This window comes from Engystomops pustulosus, chromosome 4, assembly GCF_040894005.1.
Source record: "Engystomops pustulosus chromosome 4, aEngPut4.maternal, whole genome shotgun sequence".
NCBI lineage: Eukaryota > Metazoa > Chordata > Amphibia > Anura > Leptodactylidae > Engystomops > Engystomops pustulosus.
Genome location: NC_092414.1, coordinates 155763237 through 155782139, shown reverse-complemented (window position 1 = coordinate 155782139; position 18903 = coordinate 155763237). Strand labels below are relative to the sequence as shown.

At 42.3% G+C, this 18903-nt stretch overlaps 1 protein-coding gene across 1 annotated transcript in view; it reads right to left on the bottom strand.

Moving 5' to 3' along the window:
* The window catches only part of LOC140127470 (tropomodulin-2-like), a 61939-nt gene extending 46879 nt beyond the window's left edge, over positions 1–15060 (bottom strand). The window contains exon 1 of the mRNA XM_072148217.1: positions 14987–15060. The gene's annotated coding sequence lies outside the window, so the exon portion shown is untranslated. The remainder of the gene's footprint in view (positions 1–14986) is intronic.
* Positions 15061–18903: the final 3843 nt, after the last annotated feature.

Below are 18903 nucleotides of genomic sequence, written 5' to 3'. Positions count from 1 at the left end.
TCACTCGTGCCACATGTTCATTTGTCATGTGTCCTGGTTGCTACTCAGTTCTCTTATAAATGATACAATAACAAATGCAATACCAAGCACAGGCTATAGCAGTGTTCTCAGGCTCGGATTGGCCCACCGGTGGACCGCTGAATTTACCAGTGGGCCCCGACACCTGCCCTGGGAAACCAAATGTAATTCTTATTATTCCCCTACCCTGACATAACGTCACCCCTAAAAACCCCTGTGTACAAACCAAGAGGCGTGCACTGAAATAGAGGGAAGGAGAAAGGTACTACTTTATTTTTTATTTCATTACCTTCCCCCACCAGTGCCTAAACATTCTTTGATCCTAGGCTCCTGTAATATCGGAAATATTTCTATGTAGCAGGGCCTCCAGAATTAATTTCACTAGTCGACCCTAGGTACCCCAGACCAACACAAGGTTTGCTTGGCATGAGGTGAAGAGGCTGCAGTAGTCACTTCATTTGAAGGGGGTTGCCCATGAAAGAAAGAGCTCAAATTTTAATCCCCAAGTGATGTTTACACAATATAGATAATTTTAAACCCCCTTACTTTACAATTTTACTCCATTTTATTGCTGTTTTTGGTCCCATCACTCAAAGATGGTCATTTTAAGAATCCATTGTGTGGGCGAGGACTCTCTAAGGCGGCAATCCTCTGTGCTATGAGATGCTGTGTGCTGACAATGTGCTTAGATTATCAGGGTACAGGGTTTAGCTACACTTTAATTTATCTTATGAACATTCTACAAATAGAATAGAAAAAAGAAATGAATCAGATCAGAGTGGATGGATATATGACAATAAAACATTCAGCTCTGCTATCTCACCTATAAAATACACAGTCAGCTCTGCTTATCTTGTCTGTAGTTTGTAGAGTAAGTCTCTGCACACTGCTGCTTACCAACAGGAAGTGCCTGTGTCTGAACTGGTCTTGTAAAGCAGGAGGCAGGGAGCACTGCACCACGTACAAAAGAAAAGCTTTGCATGAGAAGAATCTGACCATAATAATACTAATAATAATAATCTTTATTTATACAGTCAATCCACGGGTGACATACAAGATAGGTTCTGTAGGTTTGTTCTTAAGTTGAATTTGTATGTAATTCGGAACTGTATATTTTATTTAACGGGTGCACCCGCTATCCGTGACATGGATCGTGGGGTTACCTGTGACAATTACCAACATCAAGAGGTCCATTTGTAACTAGGGGTTGTCTGTAAGTCGGATGTTCTTAAGTAGTGGATTGCCTGTATAGCTATAGTCACAATATTTACGGTCGGATCCAGGGACAACCAAATTGTGTACCCCAGGACTGATAGAGACAGGTTGGAACTATATCTGTGTAATGCTGTATTTCTGTTAATAACACCGAATTAAAGAATGTGTTATTTTGTTATCCTAAGAATATTTAAGAATTTTTTCTTTGAGGAAATACACCTTTAACTACTCCTGGACAACTCCTTTAAACGAACATTAACTCAACCCACTGTATTTGTGCAGATATATGATTACCGGAGGATCCAACTATTTTTTAAGGAGATAATCCAACACCAGAGGTGCGTAGCTTAGGTTTCATCCCATCTCCACAATGAGGACATACGTATTTGCAGCCAAATGGATCCTTCGTAGTTATAAAAGGATTTCCAACAAAAATGGCTACCAGGAAGCCATTGTTACAAGATTTCTGGCCCCCCAAGGGTACATTGGAGGCAGTCCCGGACTCTGATCATGGTCTATCTTGTAACTCTTAATATTTCTGTGATAAAGAATACAGTAGGAGTTAATCCTAAAAACTGAAAGTTCACAGGGTTTCTAAATGAATAGTGTAGCCATTGTCTAAGCCCTTCCTTTGCAGTGTATCCATGGAGAATGTTCCCTTTGACTAGGCAGCTAAGATCCCCTCCTATCATTGCCAATGCCACAATGTTCTGTGATGTTTCATTAAGGCACCAGAAGTGTAGATGCTTGTATGGATTTATTTATCTAGACCAAGAAACTACACTTCGGAAAATCACTGTAAATTTAGTCTGAAAAATCTGTGAAAATGTTAGAATAGTGCCACGTGTGATTTCTATAGACTGCCCTTTTTTCCTGTCCACCCAAATAAATGTTCCAAGAAGGACACACATGATCAGTTTTATCGCTGTCTCTCCTTTCCTACTTTGCAGAGAAAGTGATAAGGTATGATAGTGATACTGCAGTACTTCTCTAGTGAAGATGCTGCTGCTACAAAGGCGGTCAGCTTGCCAAACCAGGAATCTATCATAGATAAGAAAGAGAAATACGACTAAACATTTAGTGAGGTGGATCCAAAAAGGTTGTTTAAAGGGGTATTCCAGGAATCCGCATAATTAATATTCAAATGGGTCATTAAATATAAGCCAATATGGCTAATATAAGCCAATTAGCGATTTAAGATATAGCAGAATGCTGTTAACATACACTATATAGGTACATACATAAAGAATTAAAATGCTACTGGCCCTTTAATCAGTCCATTGATGTGACCATCACTATGTTTGGCTGTAGTAGGTTGGTTGCAGTGCATTCAGTATGGCCAGTGTTGTGGTGAGATGTCATCTCAGTGAGGTGATGTGCCACGATGGCAGTTACACATCATTGCTATGGTAACAGCCCTAGAAAGTCTGTTAACTCATCATTGGGAGAAGAGCATAAGAGGGAGGAGGAGTTACTGAGAACTAAAATATCATGGGACTTGTAGTTTCCAGTGGCAACCATCTCGGGTATGGCTAATGACATTGAGATTTGTTATATTCATTTATTTATAGCATCATGGGTTTTTGTATCAGACGTTCATACTCCCCTTTAAGAGAAAACAATCAAGCATTATCTAACATTGTTAATGGAGTAATGTTATATCTGTTGGTGTCCCCACCCTGTGATGTCAACACCCATCCTGAGCCATACTTGTGATGCCATAATGGGCAGTGTCAGTAACACTAAGTCTATGATGTCAACTCACTGCCTTACAAGTCCCTTTTGTCACACCCAAAGCAACACTGCAGGCTGTGAAGCCTTTAAATAAGAAGCAACACATTTTCAGGAAGGGTAAACCCAGCTGTTCTGGGCAGATGCCATGACTATATGATGCTATGCCCATTTATAGTGATGGCATATACTGAGGTGTTTCAAATTGCCATGTCGACATCCCCATCTATAACAGTCACCAGTTTAAAGGGGTTGTTCAAGTTAATTTATTTTTTTACATGTCCCCCAAATGCAGGTTGTATACAACTGCAGTCCAACATAGTGCACTTGGAAAAAACAAGCTGAATCCAGTTTAATAATTTTGGCTAGCAAGTGTGTGGCCTGGGAAAAAAATGAATGAACTGTGACAAGTCCTTTAAATAGCTTACCTTATCCTGTCACCTCTTCTGACCCACTGTTTTTAAAATACTGTATATACTCGAGTATAAGGTGACCCGAGTATAAGCCGAGACCCCTAATTTTACCACCGAAAACTGGGAGTCCAGCCTGCCCCCAGTAGTATAGAGACACCTCAGCCTGCCCACAGTAGTATACAGCCAGCCCAGCATTAAAAAAACCCAAAAAACTTATATACTCACCCTCCGGGGGCCCCGATGCGCAGCGCTGCTCCCCCGATGTCAGCGTGGCTCGTCTTATGGCTTCCGCGCCTGTCTTCTTTCTTCTGTAACATCATGCTGGGCGCCGCCATTGTTCTCCCCCGGACGGCAGGCGCATAGTATGACTCGCTGCTGCTGACGTCATAATAGGTGCCGCCCGGGAGAAAAACATGGCGGCGCCCAGCACGATGTTACAGAAGAAAGAAGACAGGGGCGGAAGCCAGAAGAGGACCCGCGCGGACATCAGGGGGTGATTATATAAGTTGCATTGACATTGTGTATTGACTCGTGTATAAGCCGAGGGGACGTTTTTCAGCACCTTTTTTGTGCTGAAAAACTTGGCTTATACACAAGTATATACGGTAATTACATTTGCTGTAAAATCACAATTCTGGAGCATTTTCTCAATGCGATTATTTGTTTATGTGTATATAAAGATCAACTGTAAAATCAAAGTAAAAAAAACAAGTAAAAACAGAGATTAGTTGGACTTCTGTGTGATCTAATAGTTTCTGTGAATACATGACCGTTGGTTACCCTGATCTGGAAGTCAGAAATGGACAACACATATGTAGTACATGGGACTGTTTGTTTGGGGTCTGCGTAATGTCAGTGTCTTCTTCAATAACAACATTGTACATTTAGGTCAAGCTAGACAATTGTGTTACTGTTGGGGCTGAAAACAATCCTGAAACATCACATGCTGGGATATGAGTTCATGCGTCAAGGATGTTTGTATGTACAATCAACAATTTTGAGATAAAAAAGAGCGCGTTATAACAATAACTCTGCTTGTACTACTTTCATTTACTATTTTATTTTCATTGTGCCCTGATTCCAAAGGACAATCCGATTTGCTTCCTATTGAGAGGTCTATTTGCTCCCTATTGAAGGAGGTGGGATAGCATAGGCTACTGGGAATTGGAGTAGCCTTTGTTACCACACCTGGGAGAGTCTACTCCCCAGTAGCCTCTGTCGAAAATAGATTAGCATTAGTTAGATAAAGTTTAAATCAGGTTAGGAAATGTTGCAGGATTAGAGAAAGATAGTTTAATGCTTAGGGTTTTAGTAGGAACCCACCATTAGATATACCTTAAAGTAAAAAATGCAAGTGGCCAGAGGGGGTTTGGGGGTGCTGAAAATACATAAATAAATAAATGTGCACTTACCTTCCTCAGTAGTCCCCGTTTCCTGCTCCGGGGCTCTCCGTGCCATGCCACTGTTTGTTTACAGGCAAACAACACCTCATCAGTATGGTCAGCTTCCACCTGGACATCTGTCTCATGTCCAAGCACCTGATACAGCGCCAATACATCAGCTGTAAACAAATAGGGGCACGGTACAGAAGGACCATAGCTCAGGAAACCGGGAGCGCTGAGGAAGGTAAGTATACATTTAGTTTTTCTGCATCCCATACCCCCTCCCTCGGTTACTGTGCAATTTTTACTTAATCACAGACAACCCCTTCAATAGGCAGATAGGTTGTAGGTTTCCGTTTTATTACGTTGGTACATAAGTACATCAAATCTAAATAGGGAAAATATGAAGATCTGTAAGAAATTGGGTTTATATATTCAGAATCATTTCATTAATGGTCAGAAAAACAATCCTAGAAACTACTGTATTCCTAACATATTCCTTATGTGACCCAGTATATCTTATACAAGAAAAGAAGGTCAGCTCCTAATAAATGATTAAGAAATTGTTTCCATGTAGGTAACACTGTCTGTATCTGCAGGCATGGATTATCAGGTTTATGACGACCTTCCTGATTCCCTTAACTAATCCTCCTGCATAGGGACAAATATGGATTTACATGAGACCGTGCTCCCAGAATGATCTGCATAGAAATATCATTAGATATCTACAATGTATTTCTTATGTTTATAAATGTAATAAAAAGAAAATAGTAGAAAGAAGAACTTGAGGTGAAACTCAGTTCTTGGAACGGAGAGGATTTGAAGAGTGATTTACTATCAGATTCTTCACATTGGGGCTCATTTATTAAGGGCCCCACGGACCTCACTTTCACTGGACATCCCGTCGATTTTCGTTTTGCGCCGCTGGGAAATTGATTTAAAAGGGGTTTTTGGCGCATGCGATCGTATTTGGCGCAATCGCACCGGCTTTCATGCAACACAAATCGTACTTTTTTCTGCCTCTGGATGGCTCCTATTGCTGCCAATTAACACACTCTACCATGGCCTGCATGAAGCAGGCTGTAATAAAAAAAGCTGTATATTCACAATATACTACAAAACAGTAGCATTGCAGTATATTGCATAAGTGATGAGACCCCAGGGGATCTAAAAATGTATAAAAGATGTAAAAAAAACCTTTCGAAATATTAAAAAATTAAAATCACTTCCTTTCCCTAAAACTCATATAAAAATAGATAAATAAAATAAATCAGGGTCTTGGTGCGGACTGACCCTGAAGTAGAGACTGAAGTGTCTGTTCCCAGATCGATTTGAAGTCCTGCACCAATTCTTCCACCGCAGGGACATCTGAGGGCACGGACAGAGGAAGAGGAGGGCATGGAATTTGTACAAAGACAATAAAGAACGGGGCAGCGCCAGCAGACTCCGAATCCAAAGAGTTGTAGCAGAATTCTGCCCACGGTAACAGGGTGGACCAGTCATCCTGACGGGCAGAGACAAAATGACAAAGGTAACAGCCCAGAGTTTGGTTGTCTCTCTCTCTCTCTGGCAGCGAAACAAAATTAGACATCTTCGAGAACCTGTCAGTTACCACCCAGATGATGCAATTTCCAGAGGAAGATGGCAGATCCGTAATAAAGTCCATTGCCACGTGAGTCCATGGACAGCTGGGTAACGGCAATAGGAGACCAGCAGGTTTTAGGCGAGATGGCTTGTTACGAGCACAGGAGGTGCAGGAACCCACAAACTCATGCACAACTTTGGCCAGGTTTGGCCACCAATAGTAACGAGAAATGAGGGCCACTGAACGCTGCACCCCAGGATGCACAGCCACTTGAGAGCAATGTCCTCAAGTCAATATCTTTTTCCGAAAAGCAGGTCGGACATATGTCTTGCCAGAAGGGAGCTGCCGCAGATCCACAACATCAGAGGCACGAGAGAGAGCATCGGCCTTGATATTCTTCTCAGCAGGGCGGAAGTGGATCAGAAAATTGAAGCAAGGAAAAAAAAGGGACCAGCTATCTTGTCGTGGGTTGAGGCGCTGAAAAGTTTGGAGGTACAGGAGATTCTTGTGGTCCATATATACACAGACTTCCAAAAGATAGCGCCACTCTTCCAAGGTAAGTTTAATATCCAGAAGTTCACGATCTCTCAGAAGGAGAAGATTTTAGAAAAAAACCCACAAGTAAGTGTTCGTTTCTCAGTTTCTCAGTGTCAGGACATGTAAGGATAGGGGCAGAAGCAAAGGCAGATTTAAGCTTGGAAAACGCTTCTTTGGCCGACAGAGGCCAGAATTTAAGCTCACCGTTTTTTTGTCAACGCCACAATGGGAGACACAAGAGAGGAAAAATGCGGTATAAACTGCTGGTAGTAATTTGGGGAAACCCAGTATCTCTGTATCGCAGGAAGTCCTACTGGGCAAGGCCATTGAAGTACCGCAGATAACTTGGTTGGATCCATCTGTAGGCCCTCACCAGAGATGACGTATCCAAGAAATGGAAGGCTCTTCTGATGGAACTGCACTTCTCCAGTTTGGCATATAGATGATTGGACCTTAGGCGCCTAAGAACTCGTCGTACGTGGACTTGAGGAGACTCCAGGTCAGAGGAAAACCCCAAGATACTGTCTAGGTACACCACAACACAGGTGTAGAGCAAGTCTCTGAAAATGTCATTGACAAATTCCTGAAACACTGCAGGCACATTGCACAGTCGAAGTGCCTGTCACGAGTATTGAAGACGGTCTTCCACTTATTGCCTTCATGGATGCGGATGAGGTTATATGCCTCCGGCGGATCCAGCTTGGTGAAAACCCTGCAGCACGTAAACGATCAAAAGGTTCTGTGATCAAGGGTAGTGGGTAGAGTTTTTTCACCGTGATTTTATTGAGACCATGGTAGTCGATACACGGATGGAGGGAGCCCTCCTTCTTGGCAACAAGGAGTCGGTATACCCGACCACGTGGAGAAGATGTGACGGTAGCAGCTCTATAGGACATTCGTAGGGATGGTGCAGAGGCAGAGACTCTGCTTTTTACTCTGAGAAGACATCAGCAAGGTCCATATAAACAGCAGGAAGACCCACCAATGTCTTGGAAGACTCAGAAAAAGACCTGGCGGACACTGGTCGGGGAGCCTCAAGGCAACGAGACTGGCACTGGAATCCAGCAAAGAACCTCCCCTGTCTGCCAGTTGAGGACACGTGCGTGTTTCTACAACCACGGAAGTCCCAATAGAACGGAGGATGTGGAGCAGAGAAGCACAAAAACAGTCTCTCTTTATGTAAGGCCCCAACCGAATAGTGGTTCGGGGCAATACTGGACTGAGTCACAAAGGATCTGCCCACTGATGGATGAGATGACCAGGGGCTTCTCCAGACGAACCACAGGGAAACGATGGCGGGAGACCAGAGCAGCATCCACAAAATTCCCTGCAGAACCAGAGTCTAGGAAGGCCGAGACTGGAACAGGATCCCTGTTACAAAGCTGAGCAGAACGGGAAGATGCAGACGTTGAGAAGCTTTACTCTCGCCTAGGGACACTCCTCCTAGGAACCCTAGGTGTGATGACTTCCTAGATGCTGAGGACGCACTGGACACAATTGGAGGAAGTGTTACGGGCTGATCTGAAAGTTCAGAAGCCAGAATACGGAATTGCACCTCATAGTCACCCACAGAGGAGTCCCCTTGGCACAAGTTCAGGATGACAGTCTCAGCAGTAGACGCCTGGGCTGGTTCCTCAAAGACGGCCTGTAGTTCAGTGAAGAAAGCGGTGATGTCTGCTGTAACTGCAGAGGGGTGTCCCAGAGGGGTGTGGCCCATGACAGGGCTCTCCCTGAGAGAAGATTGATCAAGAAAGCCACTCTCCACTGTTCAGTTACGAATTGTGTAGGCATTAGTTCAATATGCAAGAAGCACTGGGTAATAAAGCCTCTGTACAACTTCGCATCCCCATTATATTTGGAAGGCATAGAGAGCCTCAGCCTAGGTTCTGTGGAAGGTAGACAAAATGGGGGTAGGAGGTGGAACTGCAGGAACTGGCTGCTGGGAGGACAATAGCTGCTGTAGAATTGCGGTGGCTTTTCCTAGCTGCTGATCTTGTACGGCAATTCGCTGGGAATGACCGACCACGATGGCGGGGAGAACAGCCAGTTCTGGTAGTGGAACCTTGGTGGAATCCATGGCCGGATCTTACTGTCAGGATCTGAGGTAGTGAAACTGTCAGGATCTGAGGTAGTGGATCCTCTGTACCAGCGGAGCAGAGTCTAAGTGGCACCTGGTTTTCACCAAAGCCCGTTGCAAAGTGGGATGGACTTGCTACTGGAGGGTCCCACCAGGTCGCTCCACAGGCGCAACTTTGCTCGCGGAGGTGGCCAAAGCGTGGTACAAAGTCGTGAGGCAGAATCATGGTCGGGGAAAGGCAAGAGGTCAAGACAAGCAGCACGGGATCAACGTCAGGAACAAAGCAGGAGGTCAAGGCAGGAACGGAAGCGGAGTCACAACCGGAAATCAGCAGACAGGCACAAGGCAACGAAACAAGCTTTCTCTGAGGCATGAAGCACAAAGGGAATGCAGGAAGTGGGCGGCTTTTTTAAAATTCCTGGAAATGGGCAGCACCAATTAGCAGTGTGCTGGCCCTTTAAATCTTCAAGCACCAGCGCGCACGCCCTATGCGGTGGGGATGCGCGCGCCACATTGCCGGATCCAGAGCAGGAGCGTGGAGATGAAAGGAAGTACAGGGGGGAGCTAGGGGCACATATCAGTTTTTTTACCATGTTAAACAGAACCATAGATCAAAGTATAAAAAAATTATGTGTCAGAATATGGTGAAAAAAGGGAAACACCACAAAATTATATAAATTTGGTATCCCCATGATCATACTGACATATAGAATAAAGGGGGTGTGTTATCTGGACTGCAGAGTTAAAGCCTTGAATACAGAGGCCACTAGATAATGGTATAACTGCATTTTTTGTGAATTCCACTAGTTTTGGAAATTTTTTCCAGCTTCACAGTAGATTACATAGAATTATAATGAATCTGGCTAGTAGATACAATTTGTTCCACAGATAACAAATCCTCATAAATCTCTGTAAATTGTAATATAAAAAAGTTTTGGCTTTTGGAATGCGGTAAGCAAAAAATGAAAAGCCAAAAACTGAATTTGGCCTGGTCCTTAAGGAGTTAATAAAACTCCAGCCACAGAGTCAGGTGCAGTATGAGTTCTCTTGTTCCTACTCTTCCCATCCAACATCAATCACATAATAGTTCCCAGCAGTGGGCGGCTGATTCCTTGACCCTATTCTGAGCCATTTTGCTTAACAACAGTTTAGTTAGAGATGCCACTCATGTGCTCCCTTCTTCTCTGAGGAACTGGAATGTTTTGAAGTCTATAAGGAAATTAGGATAATAACAATGATCGAATTGTCAAATGCAATTTACATTAAAAATAATGTGTCATTATATTTAATAATACATAATAATCACATTTATATAAGACAGTATAAATATTCTCAGCTAGATGTATAATTCTGCTTTTCCATGGAAAGGTAAAGGGAAGGAACCTGTCTGCAGGTTTTGACCTATCAACCTGATGACAGGTTCCTATGGCTTACAACAATAAGAAACCAAACATGTTTAAAAAAAAAAAGAAGTCATTTACAAAATAAAGTTCTAAAATATACCTGGCTCACATTTGATGAAGAACGAGGGTGGTCGGTGGAAACATGGAGTCTTCCTGTTATCTCCCTCCTTTCCTTCTCCCTTTCAGTAACATTGTTGGTTGCACTGTTCAAATCCAACTCTGGGAATGCACATGGAGCAGTGGAGTCTACACCTCAGCGCATGCACATAGACACAATCTGAGGTGTGCACTTCACATTGCTGATTGAGATGGATTTGATCAGCGCAGCCGACTAGAAGGTAGGAAGGTGAGAGGAAGAATTATGAAGGTGACTCCATAGGGGACATTTATCAAGGCTTGTACGCCAGTTTTCTAGCGAACAGTCAGGAACTTCAGTTATTTCCCTGTTTCCGCTACCTCCACACCTAGTGGATGTAGGGGGTTGTGAAGAGGGTTGTGTCCTGTGCCCCCACACTCTTTATAGCAACTGGTAATAGAGCAGTTCTTCACAAGACAGGGCGCAGAGCCTCCTGAGGTATCTGGCCCGGCTAAGGGGTGGGGCTTATATCTGACACCAGAACACGAAGCGGTGTAAGATAATTGTCCCCCCCATGACTCTGATGCCTCATCGTTTACCCCATAACATGGATTTTTTGTTGGCAGTGAGTCAGGTATATTTTAAAATTTAAAGGTTCTCAGGGAGGGAGCTGCAAACCTGTACTTACCTCAGCTGTCAAACTCAGTGTCCCACACAGTGTCCGGCCTGAAGCTGAACTCAGCTTATCGCAACCATAGAGGCGGCGGCGTGGGACAGGGGGAGGGACTACAGTGGAAAGTACAGGTTTATTTTTTTAAGTCTTGGACAACCCCCTTTAACAGCAAAGATGACATTTTTCAGAAAAATTCTTGGTTATGTAATCATATTGGGAAGGGAGGACATGATGGGTGCCTTCATGTAAAAAGCAACAGTCCTTTTGCGCCAATCTGTGCTTCTCCCAGCCTCTGTTTTACACAGAGGTGGCAAGTAACACAGAGGTGGCAGAGGTGGTTGATCTACCACTGTACATAGGGGGAACAAGACTCATTGTTCTGCCACTATATTCAGGTAACAAGTGGTTTATTGTTAAAACTTATGTTTTTATGTGTGACATATTTTATCATATTTCTACACAGAGAGGTCTCTTATAAGAGGGTTATTTCTCTGTAACAATCAGCAAGTAAAGCATGTAATGAACGGACAACCTCTTCAATGATAACCCCTTTAATGGTCCTTTAAAGCAATAATATATAATAATTATAGGTAATAAATATATAATAATATATAATAAAATAAATATATTATAATAAATATATAGAGTAATAATAATAGGTATACAAAATACTATAATATACCACATATTCCAGTATTTCCTAACCACTGGAGGAAAGCCATAAGCAGGGGACCGATGTTTTTTAGGATGCCGAATACATTATATTTAACAAAACACACTGGAATGGCACCAACATTGTAAGCTACACAAAACATGTTTATCTTACAAAACAGGCATCTTTTCCTTTGTCTGATAGCTCTCCTTATATTGATTACTCCGGCTCTCCTTTCATTGTAATAGCAGGCCATGCATATGATATGACCTTCCATTATGGCCATGAAACATATGTGTTTCCTGCTGTTATTGATTTGCTGAAATTGTTCTGGAAATAAATCACATATGGTATCTCCATTATTGAAGGACACATGAGTGGCCAATTCTAAGTTGTGCCTTCTGTTAGTTTCCAGGACCAATGAGTAATGCTAAAAATACTTCTATCTTTTTGATAAATCCATTCATGTACACAAGCTGACCCAAAAGTCTTTTAGTTGATCTTTCAAAGAGCCAATGCTTTACCTTCACTCAAGTGTAAAAAAATAAGGAGGTGGTAGAATATCATTCAACACCAATTTTGACAGTAGTATTCCTAAGAATATGCCATATGTGCAATGGGAACCTGTTCCAATAGTTCATGTAAGCCTCAGAAGTGAAGGCGGTTTGCCGTGTCTCCATTCTCAGTGCACATGCCAGAGAGAGAGGGCTTACAGCACAAGCGCGACAACTGCTTGCTGAGGTGAGCCGACGTTATCAGGGTGATAGAAGAGAGAAGCAGCGGGATGGGCCAACTCACAGAGGAGTGATGCTGATGGGAGGATGGGTGCAAGCGAAGTATCATGAACTAGCAGATTGCTATTAACGTAAGGTAAACCATCACTTGGTAGAGTGATAGATGGGCAGTATGTCCCTTTAAGGTTCCTGGTCTCCATGTTATAGGGGCCATGGTTTTGTAACTGGACTTTAGATCCAGGGTTTAGATATTGCAGGGTTCCTGCCTTGATTGCTCCTCTCCATACTCCATGACCTGTTATACACCTGACCCTTTAGCTGCAGGTGTGGGTGTTCAGATTGTTGAGGCGCAAATGGACAGAGGCCAAAGTTGCTGGGTGCTGTTGTTCTAAAGAGAAGACCAACTGCAGGTCCTGCACTACACAGCGGGAGCAAAAGCCTGAAAAGCTGGGTGAGAGCCATTGTTGGACTATTCCTCTTGTATTGCTACCCTGAAACTAATGCGTTGTGAGGTCCATCCACTTTTAGACAGATAAGCAGGCTAATAAACACTTTCCATACCTAGAAAATATTTCCCTTGAAATATATTAGACTATCCAGGGACCATGTGTAATAAGATAAGTCATAAGGGCTCCATAAAGTGAACCTGTCCCCATAAATATCATTTTTAGCTGGTGACAGGTTCTAATAGCCTATGATATCATTATTTTAAAAAAGCCTTTGTCAGCATTCTGAATAATTTCAATTGTTTAGATAAATTAAATTCACATTACCTGGCTCCCTGCCAGCAGCATGTGGCGAGTCCCAGAGGAGGGGGCAGCTGTTGCATCCTGTGTGTGCCTGTGTCTCCTCAACCATCCCCCTCCCTCCCCTGCCTGCTCAACGTAACGTACATGAAAGGAAGTGGGGAGGGAGTTGGATGAGTGTGGATGAGAGGAGACTGACACAGGAACACACAGGCTGCAGTTGCTCCAAGGGGCTCACCACACACTGCTGGCAAGGAGTCAAGTAATGTGAATTAAACTATTATAAATTACTGAAATAATTCAAAATGCTGAAAAATACATTTTTAAAATCAGCATAGCATAGGCTTTTGGAACCTTTCAACAGCTAAAATGACATTCCTGGTGACATGTTTAATCTTTCAGCGGAGAACAGGTCAGAAAGCTATTTTACACAAACTTCTAATAAGAAAATAAAGTCAGAGGAAAAAAAAAGACGAACATATTTCTTCAATAATAAATATAAAAAAGTTTACTATTATCATCTGAACTACTGAGTTTTTTTTTTTTTTATTATTTTTTTTAACATTGACCACTGTCTCTTGGCCACAGAGAAATGGAGATGGCCACAGTTCTCTCCATTGTCAGTGTTACTAACAGAAATGTCAGAGAGCCCCCAGCCCCCTCAGAGAGCCCTCAGGCTTTCGCATGGGAAGGGGAGAATAACCCTTTGAGAAGATTTGTTAAAAATATAGGTCTGTCTACTCAAAATAAAACCCTACCATGAGTAACCAACTTCCTCATAAAACAGAACTTACTATTCAGTAAAACCTTCCTAAAACAACCTCAAAATATCTTATCTAAGAAGATGGACTGTATGTATAATCAATGGATGAAAGCTCTCGATAAGGGGTGGTCTTCTCAAAGTATTGGTTTTCTGGAGATGATTCCACACAATATCTATACATTTTTATGTAGAGCTCTGTATGTTTATCTTGATTATGTTTGGATCTTATTTTATCCACATTAGTATTTGCCAGCACTGATGTGGATTACAAATCTCATCTCCATATTACTACAGGTCTACATTACCCTGTGATTATTCCAATGCTATTTTAATTAACCAGTGTTACAAAACAGAGAAGGGAAGAATGAAGAGGAAATCCCAAATACTGTTCTATAAATAACAGGTAGAGAGCAGTCACTTGTGAGTTGAGAGAAATCACTGGGTCATGCTGCAGCACACACTCATCCTGCCGCATGGAGCTTACTTTCAGCACCATGACCAGTGCATATACATTATATAATAAAGATGATGATTACATATAGCAAGTGGCGATCACTGATCATCGTGCATGAGATGTCTGCCTATTTACATGATACACCCTGCTATTAGTAGTGGAGCTTGCAGTGCAGTACATGCAATCATTGCTAGAAGTGCAGCCTGATGGAGAGCACAACACACCCAGTTTCCATCATATACAATACAGGGCTGCTAACTGCACCAGTGTCAGTGCCACCTCCTCAGTACCCTACACAGTGCCTGGGGGGGCACACCCAGCACCTACAAGACTGGTGCCCCCTAATCCTGACCTATGCATTTCTGCACAGCTATTACGACTATGCTGCAGCATGCCCATCCAGCTGTCTAATACACAGTGCTGCAGAGATATACACAGTACTGCAATCATCTATGTAGCAGCCATACGTTCTCTATTACATGCACATATACAGTACGATGTATACAAAGAAGCATCGCTGATCTTACCCTGTAGCCTCCCTGCTATCCCTTTCAGTGAGTGATGTCCAGCAAGGGTACCGCTTCTATCCTCCCGCCAACAGGTGGCGAAATACAAGCAGGGACTACAAAGGATTGACTAAACGATTACGCAGCCGCCATCTTTACTTTGGTATAAAGGAGGGACACAAGTGACTTTTGCCGTTAGCTAAACTATTGTGGTTTATCAGATATTTGTGCTACTTTCAGAGTGAGCGTAATAAGGAAATGCATTAGTAAGAAAGGTTGCTGTTGCTTGTTTACTGACATGAGTGTCAATCATGTTTCCAGTAGTAAATATGGCCGATATTGTTTGGAGAGATGAATGACGTCACACCATTGATACCAAGTCAGCGTTAATTTATAAAAGCACCGTGGGAAATGTAGTTTTGTATCGGTGGGTTATAAATGGTGTGGCGTTATAGGCGGATCTCTGAGGAGATGATGATGTGGGATGTCATAATAACAGGGATACTGAAATGGAAGAGAGGGGAGCAAGCCATGAGGCCATTATTAACCCACTCACTCCTGTGAACTTAACGTCTTGTCTTAAAAATGATCTATCATTACTCAACATACCTAACTAAAGTGTTACTTAAAGGGGTTTGTCAATGAGAGAAAATTCTCAAATTTCAATCCCCCTAGTGATGTTTACACAATAAAGTTATTTTTAACCCCTTTCTTTACAATTTTACTCAGTTTTATTGCTGTTTTAGCTCCTGGGCGGGGGCTTTCTAAACAGACACTTCATGATTCCTCTGTGCTATGAGATACTGTGTGCTGACAATGAGCTTAGATTATCAGGGTTTTACTTTCCCATGATGTTATTTATCATAACATGCCGTATACTGGGAAGCAGGAAAAAAATTTCGAATGTGGAAAAATTAAAAAAAAAATGTTGTGGGCTCAGTTTTTAAGACTTTCACTCTGTGCTCCAAATAACACCTCTACTTTATTCTTTGGTTCGGTACAATCGCGGTGATACCAAATTTATACAGGTTTTATTGCGTTTTAATACATTTTCAAAAATTAAACGAATGTGTACGAAAAATTTTAAAAAAATGTTGCCATCTTCTAATGCTAATAACTTTTTCATACTTTGGTGTACGGAGTTGTGTGAGGTGTAATTTTTTTGCGAAATGCGCCAACGTTTTGATAATTTTTTATTGTCCAGTAAAAAGGTGTAAAAGTCACGTTTAGGACATTTGGGCGCCATTTCCCGTTTTTGAGGTCACCGCCGGCAATAACCGTTTTTATATTTTGATAGATCGGGCATTTTGGGACGCAGCGATACCTAATGTGATTTTTACTATTTATTATGTTTTATATCAGTTCTCGGGAAAGGGGGATGATTTGAATTTTTTATATTTTATTAATTTTTTATATTTTTAAAACTTTTTTTTCACTATTTCTTAGACCCTCTAGGGTACATTAACCCTAGATGGTCCAATCGTTCCTACCATATACTGCAATACTACTGTATTGCAGTATGTGACGTTTTTGCATATGATTCAAGGTGGTGAGTGAAAAATGGTAGTGATAAAACTAAAAAGGGCCAGGACGTTAACCCCTTAACGCTCTGCGCCGTAGCTCTACGGCGCAGAGGTATAAGGGATGTATGAAGAGGGCTCACGGGCTGAGTCCTCTTCATACAGAGGTGGGGGTTTTTGCATTTTGCACAAAACCCCCACCGCTAATAACCGCGGTCGGTGCTTGCACCGATCGCGGCTATTAACCCCCTAAACGCCGCCGGCAAAGTCGCCGGCGGCGTTTAAAAGACGGCGGCGCGCGGGCGCCGCCATCTTTTTTTCGATCGCCACGCCCCCGAACGTCATCGGGGGGCGGCGATCGGTTGCCATGGTAGCCTCGTGTCTTCTTTTGACAAGAGGCTATCTGGCAGCTGCATATTCGTTACAATGAGACAGTGGCTCATTGTAATGAATGTGCTGCAAAAATGCCATATATTGCAATACTGTAGTATTGCAGTATATGGTAGCAGCGATCTGACCATCTAGGGTTAATGTACCCTAGATGGTCTAAAAGATAGTGAAAAAAAAAAGAAAAAAAAAAGTTTAAAAAAATAAAAAAAATTAATAAAATATTAAAAGTTCAAATCACCCCCCTTTCCCTAGAACGGATATAAAACATAACAAACAGTAAAAATCACAGACATATTAGGTATCGCCGCGTCCCAAAATGCCCGATCTATCAAAATATAAAAACAGTTACGGCCGGCGGTGACCTCCGAGGCGGGAAATGGCGCCCAAATGTCCGAAATGCGACTTTTACACCTTTTTACATAACATAAAAAATGAAATAAAAAATGATCAAAATGTCGCACAGACCTCAAAATGGTAGCAATGAAAACGTCGCCTCATTTCGCAAAAAATGACCCCTCACACATCTCCGTGCGCCAAAGTATGAAAAAGTTATTAGCGTCAGAAGATGGCAAAAAATTTTTTTTCTTTTTTGTACACATTCGTTTAATTTTTGAAAATGTATTAAAACACAATAAAACCTGTATAAATTTGGTATCACCGCGATCGCACCGAACCAAAGAATAAAGTAGGCATGTTATTTGGAGCGAAGAGTGAAAGTCGTAAAAACTGAGCCCACAAGAACGTGACGCACGTGCGGTTTTTTTTCAATTTTTCCACATTTGGAATTTTTTTTCAGCTTCGCAGTACACGGCATGTTAAAATAAATAACATTACGGGAAAGTAAAATTCGTTACGCACAAAATAAGCCCTCACACAGGTCTGTACACGGAAAAATGAAAAAGTTATGGATTTTTGAAGTTGGAGAGCGAGAAATGAGGCGAAAAACCCTCCGTCCTTAAGGGGTTAAGGGGTTAAAGGGGTTTTCCCACAAATTCAAGTTAGGCCCTATCCGCAGTGATCAGAAAACAAGGGGACCGATGGGGTCCCACGTATCTCAGTCGCACCCCTTGTCACTCCTGGAGATTAATGGAGCAGACGGACGCGCATGACCGCTCACACAGAGCCTTTCTACAGGCAGATAAGGTCTTTATCCATGGAAGGGGGAGGGGGGCACAGCAGATCCTACAGTATTTTGTGGTTGAGATGTAGCAGAGCTGAGAATGTAATTGTATATTATATGGATCTCATCATCTCTGATCTGTCGTTCTCTATGGGTCACATAGAAGTGAATGTTCAGAAGCTAAATGGGCAAACACTATTTAAAGAGGACCTGTCACCCAGTTCTCTTTTTTTTTTATATAATTGTGTTTTTATTATTATTTTTCAAAAATAATTAACAAACAAGTTATCATGTACAAATATCACATAAAAATTTTCCAATAATAAAATAATTAAAAGACATAAGAGAAGGGATCCATTTCCCCGTGGAGTATCAACAGTGTAAATATCCTGTTTGCGTATCATAATGCAAAATCCAGCAGTAACATATGCCTACTATATTAAAACAAATACCAAAGATGGCATCATATCAATGCTTAACCATTCTGAAGAGGTTGGGAAAAAGGGTACGGACAAAGACAAAGTCATTCATACTCACTACGACAACAATTACCACTTGGGAAGACACTAAAAGGATGGCCCTGTCACTCTCCTCCTCTTGCTCGTTCCTCAATCCAGTAGCGGTCCCATCGATCCCAGGTTTTGTCAAACTGTGGAATACGATTATTCAGGGAAGCGGTCAGATATTCCATACTGCGAGTTTCTCTAACCCTAGAAAGAAGATCCATTCGGGAGGGGGGGGCTTGTCTCTTCCAAAACTGCGCTATCAGACATCTCGCAGCTGTGAGAATGTGTAAGCTCAGTTTTGTGGTTGCCTTGGCCATGGGGTGTGGAGAGACGTTCAGCAAGTGAAATAATGGGGAGAGTGGGATATCCACCTCTACGACCTCCCGAAGGAGAGTCTTTACT